General features: G+C 41.8%; 1 protein-coding gene across 3 annotated transcripts in view; it reads left to right on the top strand.

Annotated features, from left to right (window-relative positions):
- Positions 1–18518, top strand: part of ATF6 (activating transcription factor 6) — a 73751-nt gene that overhangs the window by 36891 nt on the left and 18342 nt on the right. The window lies entirely within an intron of this gene.

Genomic DNA, 18518 nt, shown 5'->3' with positions numbered 1-18518 from the left:
TTTCAGCCTTATATGTCCCAGGCCTAACTAATACTTTGTTATTTTTAAACTAGTATTTGGAAGGACAACATACACTGCAGATAATTATAGGGAAAATAAAACATACTGCAAAAAATGTCTCCAAAACCCAAACTGGTTGCAGACAGACGTGACCAGTAATAGTATACATGTATTAAAAATGTGCTGCATGCTTGACAGACAAAGAGTTGTGGGCAAGAAATAGAGAAAGGTTATTGGTTTTGGAAAGTCTCTGTAAAAGACCCACTGCTTATGAAATTGTTCTGGGGACAGGCTAGAGAAGTAATACTTGGGAAGTCTGGAGGAAGATAAGGTTATAAAGTGAAAATTGTCTCAGTAAAGGAAGTGAGAGCAATATCTCACTTATTAAGAATAGGCAACAATTACTGACAACAGAAAGAACAAGAACCCAAGTTTATCTGCAGATAAGTAATGTGCATTAGAGTAGAGCAGGCAGTAGAGTGCAGCTCTGAAGCAATTCCTTTCCTTCTGGAAATAACCCAAGTTTAATAATGCATTAATAATACTTAAGTACTGCCAGATAATAATGTTTTTTCTTTAATGATAGTGTGGTATTCACTGAAGAAAATTTGGCTCAAATTATTCTGACCAGTTCCCAGAAGGGAATGATGGTCTCTTGCTTGTGATCTGTAGCAGTATTTCAATATGGAATTGATGCTGACCGAGCCCTAACTGTATAAAGACATAAATGATACCATCAACTGTGGAAATGCAGTAGCTAGTAAGGCATTGAGTTGCATTTCATAGGAATGAGCTTCTGCATGAAAAAAATCACCTTCATGAAGTTTCGTCTGCCTTGAATGGTAGTGTACACAGAGAGTACTTTGCAATAACCGTGGTTATTTTCTTAGTTGGACATGACACTTTCCTAGCTTCAGACAATTGATTTTTTTTCACTTCATTTTAAGGTTTTCTATCTGACAGCCCTAGACAGAGTCTCTGTAGAAGTAAAATGTGCAGATTGAGATGTTCTTAGTGTCCTTGGGTGGATTTTGTTCACAATAGAAACCATGCCTTCCAGTGAATGTTAATCGTTATAGTATTACCCTTGGGAGTGTTATTTAAAATCTTAGACACACTTCTAGAGTTAATTCTGGTCAAATGAAGTTATTTGCTTCCAATTGGAATTAATCCCTTTGCCAGATTTTTTGCTGGACAGCACACAAAGCTTATTTTATGAAGTAATAACCCAGGTGCTGTTATGAGTGTGTGCAGATTATCATCACCTCCCACTGGACCAAACAGAACACTCGTGGCTTCTAGCTTTTATTTTTAAATCACTTACACTCTTAGGACATGAAGTGTGATGAAATTAACTGTTCATTTTTATCTTTAAACTGGTTTTGAAACTTATAACTGCCTTTCAAACTGTTTGAGATTGGAACATTAAACTTGTCTTCTACTTGGAAACGCATGGGAAAGACCTGAGTAGTAGCTGCAGAAGTTCACTCGTATCTCATAAAGGGCTAAGAAAAGTTAAGAGACTTTTTAGCACCTATATGTCCTCTCTATGAATCCTAGAAAGCAGCAGGGCTTGCTCCTCTCTACGTAGTTGGACAGGCTCCAGTTTTGACAGTATAGTTGTTGAAAACTGTCCGGCTTTGGGTCAGGGCTGAAGAATTTGGAATACGTTGAGCTAAGCTGAGAGAACTTTAATGCTGGAAATCACCATTCAGGAAATTCTCTCTGTGTTTTAATCACAAATGTTAAAATTCTGTCACAAGAAATTACTTCTCCTCAATGGAAGGCAAAGCTAGATGTGAAGGACATGTGAACAACTCAAACAGCATGTGCACCATGAAAACCCTAGGTAGAAATGGCCTATCTGTTAAATCCCACGGGCTGCTGCCCATGGAGTTTGGTTAGCAAATGTTCTCTAAGAATTGCACTGCATAAGGGTTTACTATGTTCCTTGGTTTTCTGACTATCCAAAATAAGATTTGTGTCATCTATCTCAGAGAGGTGATATCCAATATGAGGAAAACAGTCTTAAGCTGTGCTCAGACAGTGAACTTGTGCTGTGTGAGGAAGGTACACAGGCCTCTTCTGATCTGAGTCCAGCCAGGCTCCTGTGTATTAAATAATACTGTCCTCTGAGACTCCAGGAATGGACATTCCCAAGCTGTTGCTCATTGGTGGTTCCTTCCCTGAAGCCTTGGCCAGCATGGAGGTTCCTGGGTTGAGTCACTTGTTAGCATCTGGGAGGCCTTTGTTGAAGCTCCTTTCCAGGAAACCGGTGTGGAGCTCTCCTCTTTTCTATGAACAGTCCTGAGCTTTCGAACCTGGAGTTTTTCATCCAGATGAGGAACCCCATAGGTAACCACTGGGCAGGTGACTACTGGAAAATGAGGTTGAAAAGGAACCATTTTGCTGTTTTAGGTAGTCTGAGGCTGCCATTTCCAGAAGGGCATGACTTTGACATTGGAGAAACACGCTGTGGGTTTCTCTTTGCTTTTGCTAAGCCATCTGTTTGGTATATGCTTACTCCTTCTCTGCTCTCCTGGCAGTTATAACCATCACTGCCCTTTAACCTTCTGCAGATTAGGACCTCTTCATGTGATCAAAACCACTCTTATGACTTACACAGTCCCTCCAAGTCTCAGTAGTTGATTTAAGAATTTACCTGTTTGCTTATAAAAGCCACTTCCAGTAACCCAGTTCTCATAGGAAATAGATGCCTAAGCACAAGACTGCTCTGGATTAAAAGAAGGAAAATAAACCCAGAACCCTGTACCTTGGCTGTTCTGTTACAAATCACCTTTATCTGCTTGCAGTGGTTTTTTTCTGTTTGAAAAAGTCCTGACAAAGCCTTAATGCGGCTGCTTTGGCTTGTATGAAATTGCGGTATTGAATCTGACCCATCAAATGATGAGTTGATGTGCTCCTTGTCTGAGTTTCCCTCCCAGTAAAGGCATGTGCAGTTGTTGTAGAGCTGTGTGCGCCTTTGGTACACTTATAAACAGATTGCCGTGTGATCAGAGGGAGAGAGGGAAATGATCTGCAGCTCAGGGACTGCCTGGAGTTCATGTTGCCTTTATACAGGTCAGGGGTAGCTCTGCAGAGCCAGGAGAGGTTCAGAGGGCAAGAGGGAATGGAAGTAGAATGAAATAGCCTCAGGCTCTTGCTCTTCTATATACCCTCACTTATATCAGGACCTGATAAGACATTTTCAGTGATGAGCTGGGGTACAAGAGAGAACAGAGATGACACATATTAAATTAGTTAATGACCAGCTGATTGGCCCTCCCGCTATGTTGGAGAGCATTAGGAGTTGGTGCCCTCAGGGTCCTCAGTACCTTTGCAGAAATTATGGTGAGTCCGAGGTGCTCAATCTTTTTTGTGTAGAATTAAAACCACTACAGGAGTAAGATAAAGAAGGGAGGGTTCATAGGGTAGCAGAGTTCATCTGAGTGAAAAAGTACCCATGCAATTGATGCTATCCACGTAGTGAAATCAGTTACTTTGCCATAGTATTTCTGGCCTCAATGTCTAAGAGTACACTAATGTACTTCCTTGTCTAAAAACCTTGATGTATCATTCTTCACATCTTGATTCTATGATTAGAATTCCAGTAGAGCCTTTCTTTGACCTGAAAGTGCCCTGTGTTTTGAAATAGAAAAGCTGGAAACTCTAGTGGCTTGATGCAATGTTGTCAATGGGGCATTTCATTTTTAAATCCCACATTTATGAAAACACAGCTTCTGTGGTTCTCTGATATGGTTGCATCATACTTTGCCAGATATTGGCAGAAAGTGTTGAAATCAGCCTGAGATTTCTTGTTTCACAATGAGGATACTTGAAGGCAAAAGCATATGCAATAGTTGTAGGTGTTTAGGTTTGTGGCACGTGTCAAGTGAGATGTGCAAAGAAGACTGCACATGTTCATTTTGATTTGGTATCACTGGCACCATTTCCCTGTACACCAAAGTTTCTAAATAATCCTTAATTAAAGGGTTTTATAAAACTCCACTAACAGTCTTGTGCAGTATTGACATTTTGTTTTTCACTTGCTAACAATTGCCCTCAAACTGTGAATGTTCACAAAATCACAGAAGTGCTTGCTGGAGGGATCTGTGCAGATCTCTGTTCTGGACTATTGTCAGCACCAGATCAGATCAGCTGTGGTTGGTCTATCTGAGTCTTGGGACCTTCCAAGGGCAGGGAGACCTCTCAGGTAATGCATTGCAGGGCTGTGCTGCCTGGGCAGGGAAAGAATCTGCATGTCCCAAACCACCACACATGACTGTGGCACCTTGGTGTGTCATCTGGCACTGCAGAGTTTGGCTCTGTTGTCTCTGTAACTCCCTTCAGGCAGTTGTAGGGTGCTCCCAGATTGGCTCCTTTGTCTCCTCTTCAGCAGACTGAACCAGCCCAGCTCCATCTCTCTTCACAGACCATCCTGACCATCCTGATAGCCTCTGCTGGCCGCTCTCCAGTTTCTCCATGCCTGTCTTTGCCTAGGAGAAGAGAGGAGGCCCCAAAATTTTACAGAGTATTCCAGCTATGGTTTCACCAGTGCTGTATGGAAAGTGACAAAACGTTCCTCCATGCTCTGGCCACACCTCCCCAGATTTGGCTTAGGTTTGCTTGATTTGCAGTGTTCCTCTAATCCTTCTGGTTTTCTTCCTTAACTTTTTTTGCATTTAGGGTTGGTTTCTTTTAGTTAAATCATTTCACAGACTGCTATTGCTGCTTTGTGGACTACCAGGCCCTGCAGATTCTCAAACACTGCACAAGGCTCCATTTCCACTCAAAGGAGAAAAAGCAGAAAAGCTCCTCTCATTTTTTCCCACCTATCCCAAACACCTACCATTGCATGGACTGAATTTCCTTCTGGAGGCGCCTCTCTCCTGCTGTAGATTTTAAAGGAAGCTGTGTCAGACAGCTAAAGCTGGAAAGAATTAATCTCACCCTAAGTGGAGAGATGAAAGGTTTCTATTTGCTTGAGACATTATGTTTTAAATGTGGTTGAGAGTTGGTAAGTCCTGATAGAAGAAAACATATTGCTCTCCAGGAAGAGAGACAGGCCCAGCCTGAAAGCTATAGCTTGATGTATCTTTTGAGTAGCATGCAAGCAAGCATCTCTTGATGTTTTTATCTTCCCAAAGCTGACCTTTCACTGTCTTTCATCTAATGTGGTGCCTGTGATCTTGCTAATTCAATTGTTGTGGCAGATAGGCAGTTACTGACACACAGAGTCACAAGAAGGACACGGAATGTTATGTTCCTGCACCAGTTTATATCTCTCTGCTTTTATCAGTCAGGCTTCGGACCAGGATCCAATGAAACTATTGTCATGAGAGTACATGAGTAGCTTCCAGGGTTTTTTAAGAGTAGAGACCAGTGAGACAATTAGTTTACCACCATCAGAAAAAAGTGTTCCTGTTGTCAGTGTTGTCAGGTTGTGCACACTCTTCTTGGATCCATCCTTGAGCCATTTTATCTTGTTGACAGAAAACCAGCCTGAATTGCTCAGGCGAGTCACGGGAGAGTCTGACAATTGCCAGAGGTTGTCAGGGAAGGTGCAGGGGCTGAGGGAGGGAGAAGGAGCCCTCCTGTTTCTTGATGGCCATGGAGGTCAGATTGCTCAGGCACGTGTAGGATACACCCAGCCATTCTGAAGTGCACTTTTGTAAGGAAGCTTGGGGATAATTAAGGAAGAATCTTTGACATCAGACATCCAAGATCCTTTTTGCCACCAAGTCCAAGTTAATAATGTAACTTCTTTATACCTTTTAAGACCATATGCCATCAGGTTGCTTTGTTGATTAGGTATGAGGTTTCTTTTTTTGGGGGGGGGGAAAACATGAAATGTTTATAGACATTTTCCCCCTTATAAAATGAAGCTTGTTTATAGAACTGATGTACATCTTCCTCAGCAACACCAGACATTGCAACAGAGCACTTAGCAACAAAACTGGACTCAGGATTTAGAAGTGAAACTTAGCTACAAATGTGAAGGGAAGGAAGCTCTTTAGGCTGGGGTAAATATGAGTTATGCAAACCAAGAGGCAAAAATATTAAAGGAAACTTAATACTCTCTTGTTTTAACTGAGCTTATTAGTAACAGAGGTGACAACTTGAACATTAATACATTGACTGGCTCTTTAATTAGAAGAAACTATGACTAGCTGATGACACCATTAGCCATACAGATGTCCTGGGATCTGCAGAATGAAAACATCTTTCCAGCAAGCATCTGTAATGCAATACACATTGCACAGATTAAAACACTGCCATCAAATTTGAACTCAGCCCACTGCATCTTGATAATAAAACCATGTTGTCTCTGAACTGATGTTTTGAGAAGAATAAAAGGCAGCTTGGATTTAGTGCACCAGCCCTGGCCTGAGTGTGCCAGGCCACCAGCCAGGCATCAGCAGCCCAGCAACTTTGCCTGTCCCTGCTGCCAAGACGTATAGAGACCCAGCCAAGCCTGAGCTGAAGTCATTGCAGAGCTCTGGGTAAATCTAGGGGATTCAGGCAAAAATCCAGTCTTGTTGCTGACCGACAAGAGCGTTTGTTTCAGTGTCTGATTGTGTTTCTTTCTGTATCACTCATGTTGCTTTACTTGTGTGGTTCTGGCAGCGGCATTTGCACTGTGGGAAGCTGTATTTAGGTAAGGGCATGCTTTTATTCATCTTTGGCAGGATGTGGTAGGAGAGGTAGACCGTTTTCTGTAGTGAAATCAGAGGAGGGAAAATGATAGAGAAGAGCACCCATTTCTTTAGGTTAGTTAAAGAGATGCTCCTGAAGGCACTTTACACAGCAGGTACTGACAATGCAAACAAAAGCTAATTTTTTTGAAACCATGTCAAAAGCAATTTAGTGAAAGTACTTCCTGTATTTATAAAACACCTTTCTGCTTGTGACCTAAAACATCATTTCTGGCCACTGCTGGGAGGTAGGTAATACCTCCATCTCTGTGAAGAGGGATTAACCTCAGAGAGGTTAAAAGGTATATTCAGATACCTTGAGCATATAAGGGAAAGGGATGTGAGGATGAGGAGGCTTAACTCTATATATTCTGTGTATTCACCTGTGCATTAGTGAGAAATATAATTGTTTTTTTAATGAGAACATCTTTTGTGACCTGATCCAAGTGGTCCTGCTTTAGCAGGGGAGTTGGAGTGTATGATCTCTAAAGGTTCCTTCCAACCACCAACATTCCGTAATCCTGTGGATCCATTTTATAAAAGTTGCCTTTCAGACTGAATCACCTATTTGTGTTCAGGTTCTGCCTGTTTGGCGCTTTGAGCTGTCTGAGATGATGAGTCTGCTGCACTGGCAACTGCAGGTGATGTACTTCTTGCCTTGCAGCAGTCTGACATAGTGTGGAGATTCAATGGGAGGTTTAAATAAATCATTTCTGTTACTGTTGAAGGCAGGAGGACCGTAAGTTCAAACCAGAGCTGAATCACGGGCCCATATGTTTTGTAGGATTGAACACACTGTGATCAAATTAATCGCCATTACTGAGAAAAGCTTGAAGTCTGGACTCTACTTGACAGTTGTTTCTGGTTAGGTTTTTTAAGTTCTCTTGTGTTCTCAACTACCTGCATGTGTGGTCATTTTTGCTGTGTGAGAACAGCTGCCTTCTGCTTTGAAGGGAAATTGTTTTGTCAGAGGAGTGTTCAGTCCCAGATTGTATGGCCTTTCATGGACTTCCATAGCTATTCCTAAACATTTCTAATGTGGATGTAGCCCTGATTGCTGTGAACATAGTTCTCACCTTGTGTTTTTGTGAGCAGTCTGGAAGTTAGTAAGAGGGTAAGGTAGAAGTATAATCTTGACAGACTCTTCCAAATTTGAGACAAGGACCTTAGGCTGTTCAGAAGAACCCTCTGGTCCAACCTCTTGTGTTGGAGGCAGTTGCCAACACTGAATGAGGTTGGCCTTGGTGTTAAGTGGGCTCTGAAGACCTCTAAGGATGGAGATCTCACCACAGAGTGAGATCAAAGTGTTCTAGTGCTTCACTGTCCTTTTGACCCAATCAGAAGAGAAAGCAGAGGACAGCAAATGGAGTTTGAACCATAGTATTATGTTTATCCAGCATTTTGAGACAGCCTGATATAAATTTATTTTCACCCACCTAGTTTGTGTTTCATGGGTAGTCTTAGCTAGAGAGAAATGGGGATTTACAGTTGAGTCCGTCTTACAATACTGGATCCAAGGACCATGGCCCTGAAGCCCCATCACTTTTGTGTGTTCATTTGCTCTCTGCTTCTCTGTCAGGGCTGCAAAGGCAGAACAGTGGAAAAAAAGTGTTTGTTGGTGATTACATTCCCCATTCCAGCTTGTGTTGTGTGTGCTGTTTTGAGGCAGAGTCTCCAGATGGGCAGTAATTCTGGGAATCTAGAAGTTGTTTTATGTAGAAGACCTGAGGTCTTGCAAGCAAATACAGGAACTTTGGGTTAATGTTTTGCCAGAGAAGCAATGAATCTGGATTGTATTCTTTTTGGTTTTACTGAGCTATATTCACATGCCCTACCTAAATTACATGTTTTTGCAATTACAGATTGCAGTTGCAAAACTAATAGCCTGCAGATGCTATGCAAAAGCAGAGTGCTGCTGCAGTGAATTAGACAAGGAGGGGATTATTTTTTAATGGGTAGGAGTAATAAAGCAATTAATTCCTTTTGGATCTTACAACTTTGTAAAATCTACAAAGATAATTGACAGGCCCAGTTGAGAGCTACATATGCACTACACTTCCGTGCTTATTTTAGCCCATGGGAAGGGCAGAAAATGGCAGAGAAACATCATTTTCAAGTGATTTGTAGCAAACTTTTTAATTGTGCGATGCTGGTGTGATTGAGAGAGCCTTTAGAAGAAAATCTGATCCTTACCAAACAGAATAGGAGGAACTTTTTCACCAGCACACACTGGGATTTCTTTTTTTTTGTCTTCACAGACCTGAGTCAGCTATTCATCTAGGACATATCTTTTCCAGTTTATCTTGAAACTCATCTAATTTCCACGGATAACATACGAACGAGTTATCAAAGCGTTTGCGAGTCCTTCAAAACCTTCCTATATGATTTTAACTAAAACTGTTTATTTAAAAGTAGAATTCTGTTCTTCACATCCTCTTACTTTGCATTTAGGAATTTTTTTTAATCTGCTGCCAAACCAAAATTACATCATAGCAAATGCATGCATTGTTCTTTACTTTCGGGCGCTGCAAAGCAGTTCTGCAGACAAGTTTAATTGGGCTGGATTTCTGTCCAGTCTCTGTCTTGTGCCCTCCCTGTTTTCATAACAAAGACAAAACTCCAGGGAAGAGTGTACTAGAGATATTTTATTATAAATAGTTATTATGTTAGAAATTAAGTCCAAAATGAGTGCACCCTCAGTAAGTTCACAGACAACACTAAGGTGGGCCAGGAGCGTTGATCTGCTTTAGGGTAGGCAGGCTCTACAGCAGGATCTGGACAGGCTGAAGTGATGGTCCAAGGCCACTTATATGAGCTTCAACAGGGCTCTGTGCCAACTGTGACCCAAGTGCACTTTATTCATAACAACCCCAAGCAGCACTGGGGAGGAGTGGCTGGAAAGCTGCCCACAGGAAAAGGACCTGGGGGTGTTGGTCAACAGCTGCCTGAACATGAGGCAGCAGTGTGCCCAGGTGGTCAAGAAGGCCAATGGCACCCTGGATTGTATCAGAAATGGTGTGACCAGCAGGACCGGGGCATTGATTGTCCCCTGGTATGTGGCACTGGTGAGACTGCACCTCGAGCGCTGTGTTCAGCGTTGGGCCCCTTGCTGCAAGTCAGACACCGAGGAGCTGAAATGTGTAAGTAGTTCTTGTTTTGCTGGTATTTGCAGTCACCATTCATGAGCTGCAGAGAAGGATGTGGTTCACAACAGGTCTCCATATCCTTAGTAATCTCCATAACCTTTTTAGCTCTTAATCCAGAAGAGGGTCTTCGCTACTGTTTCTTCTCTACCCTGAGAAAATGCTTAGTGGTGGCCTCCAAAGCTGAGCCCTGCTCACAGGCAAACAGCAGTGCTGCCATTGAGGGGAATGGAGGAAATTCCTCCAAAGGAGACTTGTGGCAGAGTGAATTTTCCATTCCTCTGAGGTCTCTTGGATTTTCACAAGGCTCTCTGACTCACAGCGAGGTGCTTTCCAGTCAGTTTAGTTTTGGAGCCCAAGCCATATCACATCTGGCAGTAGCACAATTGACAATAAAAGGCACTAAAGACTTCTTCATTAAAAGGTCTCTCGTGGGAACCAAACTGGATAGCAACTCATTCTTCTGCAGGGACAGTGACCAGAAAGTGTTCCAGAGTGCAGTTAGGGGCTATTTATAAAAATTTGTCTGGGAATGTCAGGTGTAATCCTACACTACAGGACATTTTATTGACTGTGGGATTCAGCTATTTCTGGTAAAATGTTTAAATAAAAAGCATATCTCATCACTTCATTGCTGTGTGCAAAGTATAGGCTGTAAAAACCACCTGTGCACAGAAACACTGGGATTGGAACAGCAGCAGTGTGAATAGGAGCACTTTTGGCAAAAATAAAAGCAGCAGAAGCAGCTTGATTCCCACCGTTTCTGGGAGCTTTCCTGTTCTGAGATGGTCTCTCCTCCACCTTAAAATAGACTTAGAAAAGTAATTAGATTGTATGATTAGGGGTTAGAAGATGAGTGCTTGGTTCCAAACTATGTTCTTTGAGTATGCTGCAGGATTAAACTGTGTTAAGATATGCTAGCTAACCTCAAGTTTAATACATGCAGAACTGGTGCTCTTTTTAATTAAGTTAAATAGTTCTTGTTAAACCCAAAGTAGTAAAAGCCACGAGGGCCTCCCAGGGTGGGCTGTCAAAAGCCAGTGCAGAAAGGCTGAGACCTTGTGAATTTTTATTGTGGGTTTTCTGTGGATTGCTTGCAGTCATTATCCCATCTTTCACTCACTCCCATACTCTTATTTGCATGTCATGGATTCCCTGGGAGTATCCATGATGTGATGAATAAATCTGCTTGGATTTATACATTAAAAAAAAAATAAATAAGAAAGGAAAGAAGACACATCAACTTTAAAAACAAGGCAGCTTTACAGGTCATGGCACCATGAACAAACATGGCTGAGAGTCACAGTTTGTGTAGAGATTTTAACTGGTTTATTCTCTTTTCTTTCTGCTCTTCAAACCATCTCCATGCTTTTCAAATACAGGGGTCGGACTGAAATGGTAGGATAGCAGAGACACCCTCCCCTCTATAGTTACTGCCCTGTTTAACATCCACTGATAGTAAAAGCAGTGTTGCAGGAACTTCTGGCATTTTCAGAAGGGCCAGTGCTGTATCCAGTGTGGTGTAACCTCAGGACACCATATGGTTGCTATCACCCAACCAAATCAATAGTGAAATTACACAGCTATTTCCTCTACAAATTTGTAAACTTTTCATACACGTCCTCTTCAAACTGACAGAGGAAACCAGAAACAGACGTGCCAAGACCTGATTCTCATTTACACCATCATCTGTGCTATGTGTGTTTTAGTGTCAGGAGCTGCTGGGGTAAATGAGAATCAGCCCCTAGACCATGAGTGTATTACAGTACGTTCTCCTCCCTGGAGAACCACCTCTTTTGTGCCCAGAGAACTGCTGAAGTTCAGCTCTGACTGTCCTAACAATGAAGTTCCAGCTTCAAAGGTACCATTTCCCAGTCAGGAGTCACAAGCCAAAGGCAACTCAGTGCAGGTTCAGTGGCCTGTGTAGGAGATCAGGACAGAAATACTACATCTCTTGAAACACCCAAACAGCATGAAACAATTATTTTTATGTTTTCAGAAGGTGTGAAACCTGTGGTCTATGAAAGAAAAGCTGACTCATTGGCTCTGTCAGCTCAGGGTTTTAAAAAGTCCAACTCCTCAGAGGGTCTGTACCAGGCAGTCTCTGAAGTTGCTTGTGGCTTTTTAGGCCTGGGAAAGCACATTTTTGTTTCCCACTCTTTGTATGGCCAAAAGCACACTGTTAAAGAAGATCTTGTGTCATCTCATTGGTCTGAAATCCCTGAGGACATTCAGAAAAAGTAAGTTTGAAAGACAAGACATGGGTTTGAGGGATGACTTTTGATGGTTGAAAAGCCACTTACTTTCTCTCTGCTTCATCTTGAGATCACTAAGTATGGTCAAATAGTTAATAGATATGTTTTTGAGGGGTCAGGATGTGTTGCACACTACCAACAGTACTGTTTCAGAAAAATGGTTCCCCCAGCAGCTTTGGGAAGCTGCCAGCCCTTCAGTGGGATGTGAGAAGCTCCTCGGCCTGTATCACCAGTGGTTGTAGTGCGGTCCTAGAATCACAGTGTGAAGATTCAGACTGGAGGAGCTGGAGCCATGATTCCCTGAGAGACCTCTTAGTCATAAACAGAGATGTAAAAATGCCCAGCTACAGTGTTTGTTTACTGTAAGAAGTCTTCTGAAGCTGCCTGGACAGAGTACCCTTTGGCATGCTGAGGCGCCCAGCTGCATTTGCCAGCTCTGCTCTGGCAACTGTCTTTGTTAGTTGCAATATTCTAGCACATAGCTGGTCTCCAAGGCAATGCTAAAGATCAAGTCTCCTCATCAAGGCAAATTGCAATAACACCACATTAAGGTTTTGCTTTGGTATTTTAATCTGGTCTCCTTGGAGCTTTTATTCCTGTAAAGTAACAAATGTCACTTGTTTTCAAAAAGATCCTTAGTTCATCAGAGGTGGATCTGTTAACAAAGAGCAGGGCTTGTTTGGACATCTTGACAGAGTCTTTGTGAGAATTGAGGTAGGACCTGTCTTGCAGGAGTGAAGTCATTGTTCCCACATGGCTCACATCTGTACTTTGCAGGCTACGTGCTCCAGACCCCTGGGAAGGGTCAAAGGCATGGCTCACCCTTCATAGTGCGACAAAGTGTTATGTAGGCAGATGTGCTAAAGACACTACAACAAAGCACACTGAAACCAAGTTACAGTGATTATTTTCTAATAGGTGATGCTTTTGCTCAAGAAAAAGCTTTTGAAAAATACTTCCCTATACCTAATCACAACAGCTATGAAGGCAAGAAAAATCTGGGAGAATTGATTTGACAGGTGAGTAACCTGAGGGCTAGGAGGAAGGACAGCTCATGCTGAGAGTGCAGAGCCCTGGCAGGTTTGGAAATCCGTTCTTTCAAGTCCCATGTCAGTCAGGTACCCCTCCAGTGCATGCACATCTCCTCTAAACATTCCCCATAGCACTGGTAGTATTTTCTTCCACCAAGGGCATGCTGCAAGGATCAATTCCTTCATGTTTCTTCCGCAGACACGGAGGTGGAAGAGGAGCTCCACAGATTGCTGGTGGCACGCTGCTCCCTGGAAAGCCTCTGTGCCTGGGTGCAGAGTTGCTGATGGGATGTGCATTGCAAAAGCCAAAAGGAGCAATATTGCCAATTGTAGTATTTTGAACGCCAAGAGTCTGGCTTATGAAGTGATGAGAGTTTAAAAAAATGCATTTGTATTAAAAATCAAAAAGAACCTTGGCTAGCATATTTTCTCTGTGAGCAGTAACACTTCACAGTGATGATGTTTTCTTTAGATCCTATAACAAGGAGAGTTAGAAACAATTATTTGATTGGGTTGTTTTTAAATGAAAGCTAAGATGCCTACAAGTTTTTATGCATCTAGGTAATGGGGACTTTGAGAACCAAACCACATGTCATGAGACTCTGGCTTTAAGCTCAGGAGCAGTCAGTTTTGGAATATTCTAGCACAGTGGAACAGGTTTTCCATTGCCAGTTGACCGTGGGGGTTAGAGATACATGAGGCTCCAAAGCTTAATCCCTGTTAGAGCCCTGACACCACTGATCTTATTGTCAGAAGCCTTAAATTCTTTATTGCAGTTTCACGTGTTGTTGAGTCCAGAAGCAGATCATCAGGCACTGAATTAGCCATCAGAGTAAAAAGATTCAGTGAGGAAATTCACTCTATAGAGCTGCCTAATTTCTAAGTGTTTACAGCTCTGGTCAGTTGTAGTCTAATAAGATAGTGTCCTGACTGTTTTGTGGTGGCAAGGCCTAAATAATTATTGATTATTAATCAGAAAGCTGGAAACAACTGATTAATAATCAAAAAGCTAACAAGTAACAGCTTCAGACTTTATCCCCAGGAAAACATGTGTTTCTGTGTCCCAGCTTATTAAATTAAGGTAACGCATTTGTGGCTGGATTTTTAGTATCTGTATATTTATATCTATCCATCCATCTCATCTGGCTTCAATATCACTGAACTGCAGAGATGATCAAAAGCAAAATGAGAATGCTGAAGCTATAGAGTCTAGTTTGAAATATTGTCTTTCCAGGCTGATATTTTTCCAGCCATTCTGCCAGCAGTCTCAGGTCTGCATCGTCTCTTTAAATTGTCATCTCATCTAAGTGCAAACCTTGGCCCAAGCCAAGGCCATCTGTTGTTGGGTAATAGTTGTGATTTATTCTGCCTCTGGTTGACATTCATGCTCATGGGCCAGATGCTGACTAGCAAGATTTGCTTCTATTCATTTTCAATTTTATACCATGTGCTAATATCACAAACAGCATTTTCATTCTAGATTTTTTTTCTTGTCTAAAGTTAGGGATGAGTAATAGAATCCCACACCCCTGTGGGATGCAATTCAGTATACTTCAGGATAGGACAGCAGAAAACAGTTCACGTTTTCAAAGTGCACGCAAACAATGTTTGTAATCACTAATCTGTACACTCAGGTTGATCCAAATAAGTATATTTTGCTTTCAGATGAAAGTTGTAGACTATTTGAAGACTTTTAGACTGGAGAGTGTTGTAGGCAGAGAAACTGGAAGCTAAATATTTATGATACCCTGCAACCTACCTGCCACTACTTTTGCTTTCAGTGTAGAATGAGAGTAGTTATCAAACTTTGCAAGTTAAGACTGATTGGCAGAGGGACACTGCATATAAAAAATAAAGGTTATTAGGGAGATGGAGAGTTTTCCCGAATTCCAGATTTTTTTAGATGGCTCTTTGTAGTAGAGATGAGCAGTATCCAACTTCCAGACAGTCTGTGCATCTTGCACATTTTCTCCTGGTAGCAGTTTGGACTGCTGACTGGCTTTTTGTATGTCTGTCTTCTCCAGAGTTGGTGTTGAAACACTGCAGAGTTGAGCTGCAACTCCAAAGCACATTTGGATACACAAATGTGAGTGGAAATGACTTAATTGTCTCACTATCTGCTGTGGGAGCAGAAGGCTCTGGGTCTTCCCTCCCACACTAGTCCAGACAGAGGAGCAGAAGATGGATTGATACATGAATGTACCACTGCTGTGGAGTTTTAGGACACATTTAAGTATGGAAAGTAACAAGAAGTTAATTTTAATATCTTGGGTAGCAAAGCAGCTTCATCGAAAATGGTTCCCTACTCACTTTGTATCCTATCCCATGGGTTGATCTTGTCAGGAGGAATTGCTACTGACAGTGCACAGATACCAGGTATCAAAGCTTTTATCTTCTCAGTTTCTGTCTCAAACATGATTTTGTGTGGCTGAGCAGGATGTCTTGGGTCTGCCATGATTTGCGTAAAGTGAGTTCACTCTGCTCTGTTAGACTGGTTTATAATATTGGCTTTTTATGCATCTGTCCTCCTCCTTGTATTCCTCTGGCTTTGAATGTCTGCAGTTGTGGTCTAGAAAACAATGCTCTTTTTGTTTCTCTGAGGCAGGGAAAGAAGACAGTCTGGGTGGGACTAATTTAATACAGCTTCAGGTGTTTGGACATTGGTCGACCAGTCTGAACTAGACCTCATTCTCATGAGAGAGCAGCAGACTTCTCTGAAGCGCCTGTCATCTCCAGAGCAAAATACCTGCAGGAGTTGCCCCTTTAATTGACAAATCTAGCAGAAAATTGCTTGGTGTTTTTGTTTTAAGCCAGAATCATGAGGAAGGAGAGCAAATAGTGGTGAACTGCTTGTGTCTTCTTTGTAGCTCGTGAAACGTCATTCACAGAAGTCTAAAATCATCTGAGGTGAAATCCAACTCTTAGTATTAAAAAACATACAAAAAAAGGCTTCTGAATGAGGCAGAACTAAGGAAGGCAAACTTTAAATCTCATTTTCAATGCAAAGTTTAGAATAAAGTATTGTTTTCCAGCAGATCACTTTGGTGCAATCTGAACCTGCCCAGCAGTATTAGCGCATAGTTTGGCTGCATTGTAGCCATGGAAATACAATCTGTTAACTGCAGAGACAGTCTGAGCCAAGTCTTTGAGTTTAACCACGATGGAGAAGATGCAGAGCTTTGTTAAGTCCGAGGTGTTTGGATTGCCTCTAGTTACCATGGGGCTCTTTTGAGAAGTTGGTACTGCTGGTGTCTGTCCTGTGGATTGCAAAACAAGAATCATAGAATCATCAAAATGGATAGGTGAAGGCAGCCATGGGTTTGTATAGCTGAGTCCTTCAAACTGCCAGGATCCCCTGGCTCTCTGCTGGCCTGTTCCAGGATATCACACTCTGGGTGTTTCTGAATGTCCAACTTTGAACCACCTGTGGTGCAGCCGAGAAAGGTAACAGTACATCACCTTTCTGGTAGATGTATAGTATTGAGAAATCTTCCTTGTGTTGTTGCTACCTGGAAATATGGCATTTCTGTCATGCCACTGCTGTTTGTTTCTGTAGAAGTGCCCCAGTTGTAAAGTCTTTGTCATAGTTCTTAATACATTTTACGCATACAGGACATAAAATGCCATTATAAGCAGAACTAACCCAACATCATTAATCTATCAGTCTTGAGATATATTAGCGAAAAACGGTAGTTACTTGTAGTGATTCTCAAGTGGTCATCTGTGCAGTACTTATGTTTTGCTAGGTAATGATATTGTGGACTCTTTGAAGTACTAACAAAGAAAAAATTCCCAGAACAGGCATTTTTTAAAGCAATGTTAAAAATAGTCATCAAATCATGGCAGGGGCTTTATTACAAAATGCAGTTTTAATGGAGGTTTTATCTTTGGCCTCTTCCCTTGGGAACATTGAATTTCAAGAGCAGCTTTTCTGTAAAGTTCATTGTCTTACTGAGTGTTGTCTTAATCTCAGTGGTTCAAAAATGAAATGGGAATTACATATGTAGTCTGAGAGTTATACCAGCATGGTTTTATAATTTTGGTAGCAAGACGTTCTTAATTACAGTCATTTATTGAAGTAATGTTTTCTTCTTGTGGTCAGCCATTTGGGTTTTGGGGGGATTTTTTTGGGGGGGGGAAAGAGAGATAATAAAGTACCAACAGCAATCTATCTACATAATAATTTGATGTATTTAACACACAGCTTTGTGTGTTCTCTCATTCTTAAAGATAACAATGTTGCATTTAGGTACTAAAATGGGGGAAATACTCTGTTAAGAAGGTAATAACTGTCCTGAGGGAAGTCTAATTGAGTCTGACAAAAAGATAACCTTGGCCAAAAGCATGAGGTGTTCATGTGCCTGTTCTTACCCTTGCACAGGGAGCTGGAAAGCTGAGTGTAAAGTTTCTGAGTGTCAGGTTTGTAAAGTACCACAAGAGTTTCACAACTGGGAAAGCACGAAATGGGATGTGAGCACCAAAGTTGCTTCTGCTTTTTTACCGTGTGAGACAGAAGCTGACTCTTGAAAACAGGAAGGCAGGTGTTTGGATCTGTTTTTAGGACAGTTAGAAGAACTTCTCCATGAGTTGTCGCTGCAAGTTTGACACAGTGGTACCCGCAGCCATTCATTCTTCTCAGAGACACTGGGAGTGGATGGGGCATTGCTGGGATTGGGAGAAGGGGCTGGGAAAACTTTCCATTAATTCTTTGAAACTTGGAAAAGATACTTAGTGATTGGCAGGTTTTTGTTTCACTTAGACCCTGACTTAGAAATTTAAACTCAATTTGCCAATTACATAAACAAAGTCTTTTGCTCCTAATTTCTAAGAGAGAGTGAATATACTTCCCTCGAAATGACTGTTGCATACTGGGATGGTGCAGTGAAGCAACCTTCTTCCAGGGAAGATAAAGTGGGAAAGGCATGGGAAGCTCCCCTTGTCCTTAGTAGTCTTTCTTTGTTCTATGTTGTGATTTAACCGATCAGGCAGCTAAACCAGCCAGCCACCTGCACACTCCCTGCACCGGTGGGATGGGAGAGAGAACTGGGGAAAAAAGTACAATTTGTGGGTTTAAATAGAAGCAGTTTAATAGGACAGAAAAGGAAAGGAAGATAATAAAGGTAAAATAATTAGAATATACAAAACAAGTGGACACACAATACAGTTTTACCACCCACCAACCAATTCCCAGGAAAGGAAATGAGAAGCTGGAAAGTCCTTGACTCCACATAGACCCTACTTAGCAACAACTAAAACATCAGTGTGTTATCGATATTATTTGCATCCTAAATCCAAGCCATGACACTATAGCAGCTACTGGGAAGAAAATTAACTCTATCCCAGCCAAAACAAGGCAAATCTGTCTAGATCAGCATAGCACAATCATCTGGGAGA

The sequence above is a fragment of the Colius striatus genome, chromosome 10, assembly GCF_028858725.1.
Source record: "Colius striatus isolate bColStr4 chromosome 10, bColStr4.1.hap1, whole genome shotgun sequence".
Classification (NCBI taxonomy): domain Eukaryota; kingdom Metazoa; phylum Chordata; class Aves; order Coliiformes; family Coliidae; genus Colius; species Colius striatus.
This window is presented reverse-complemented; position numbering and strand designations above follow the sequence as displayed.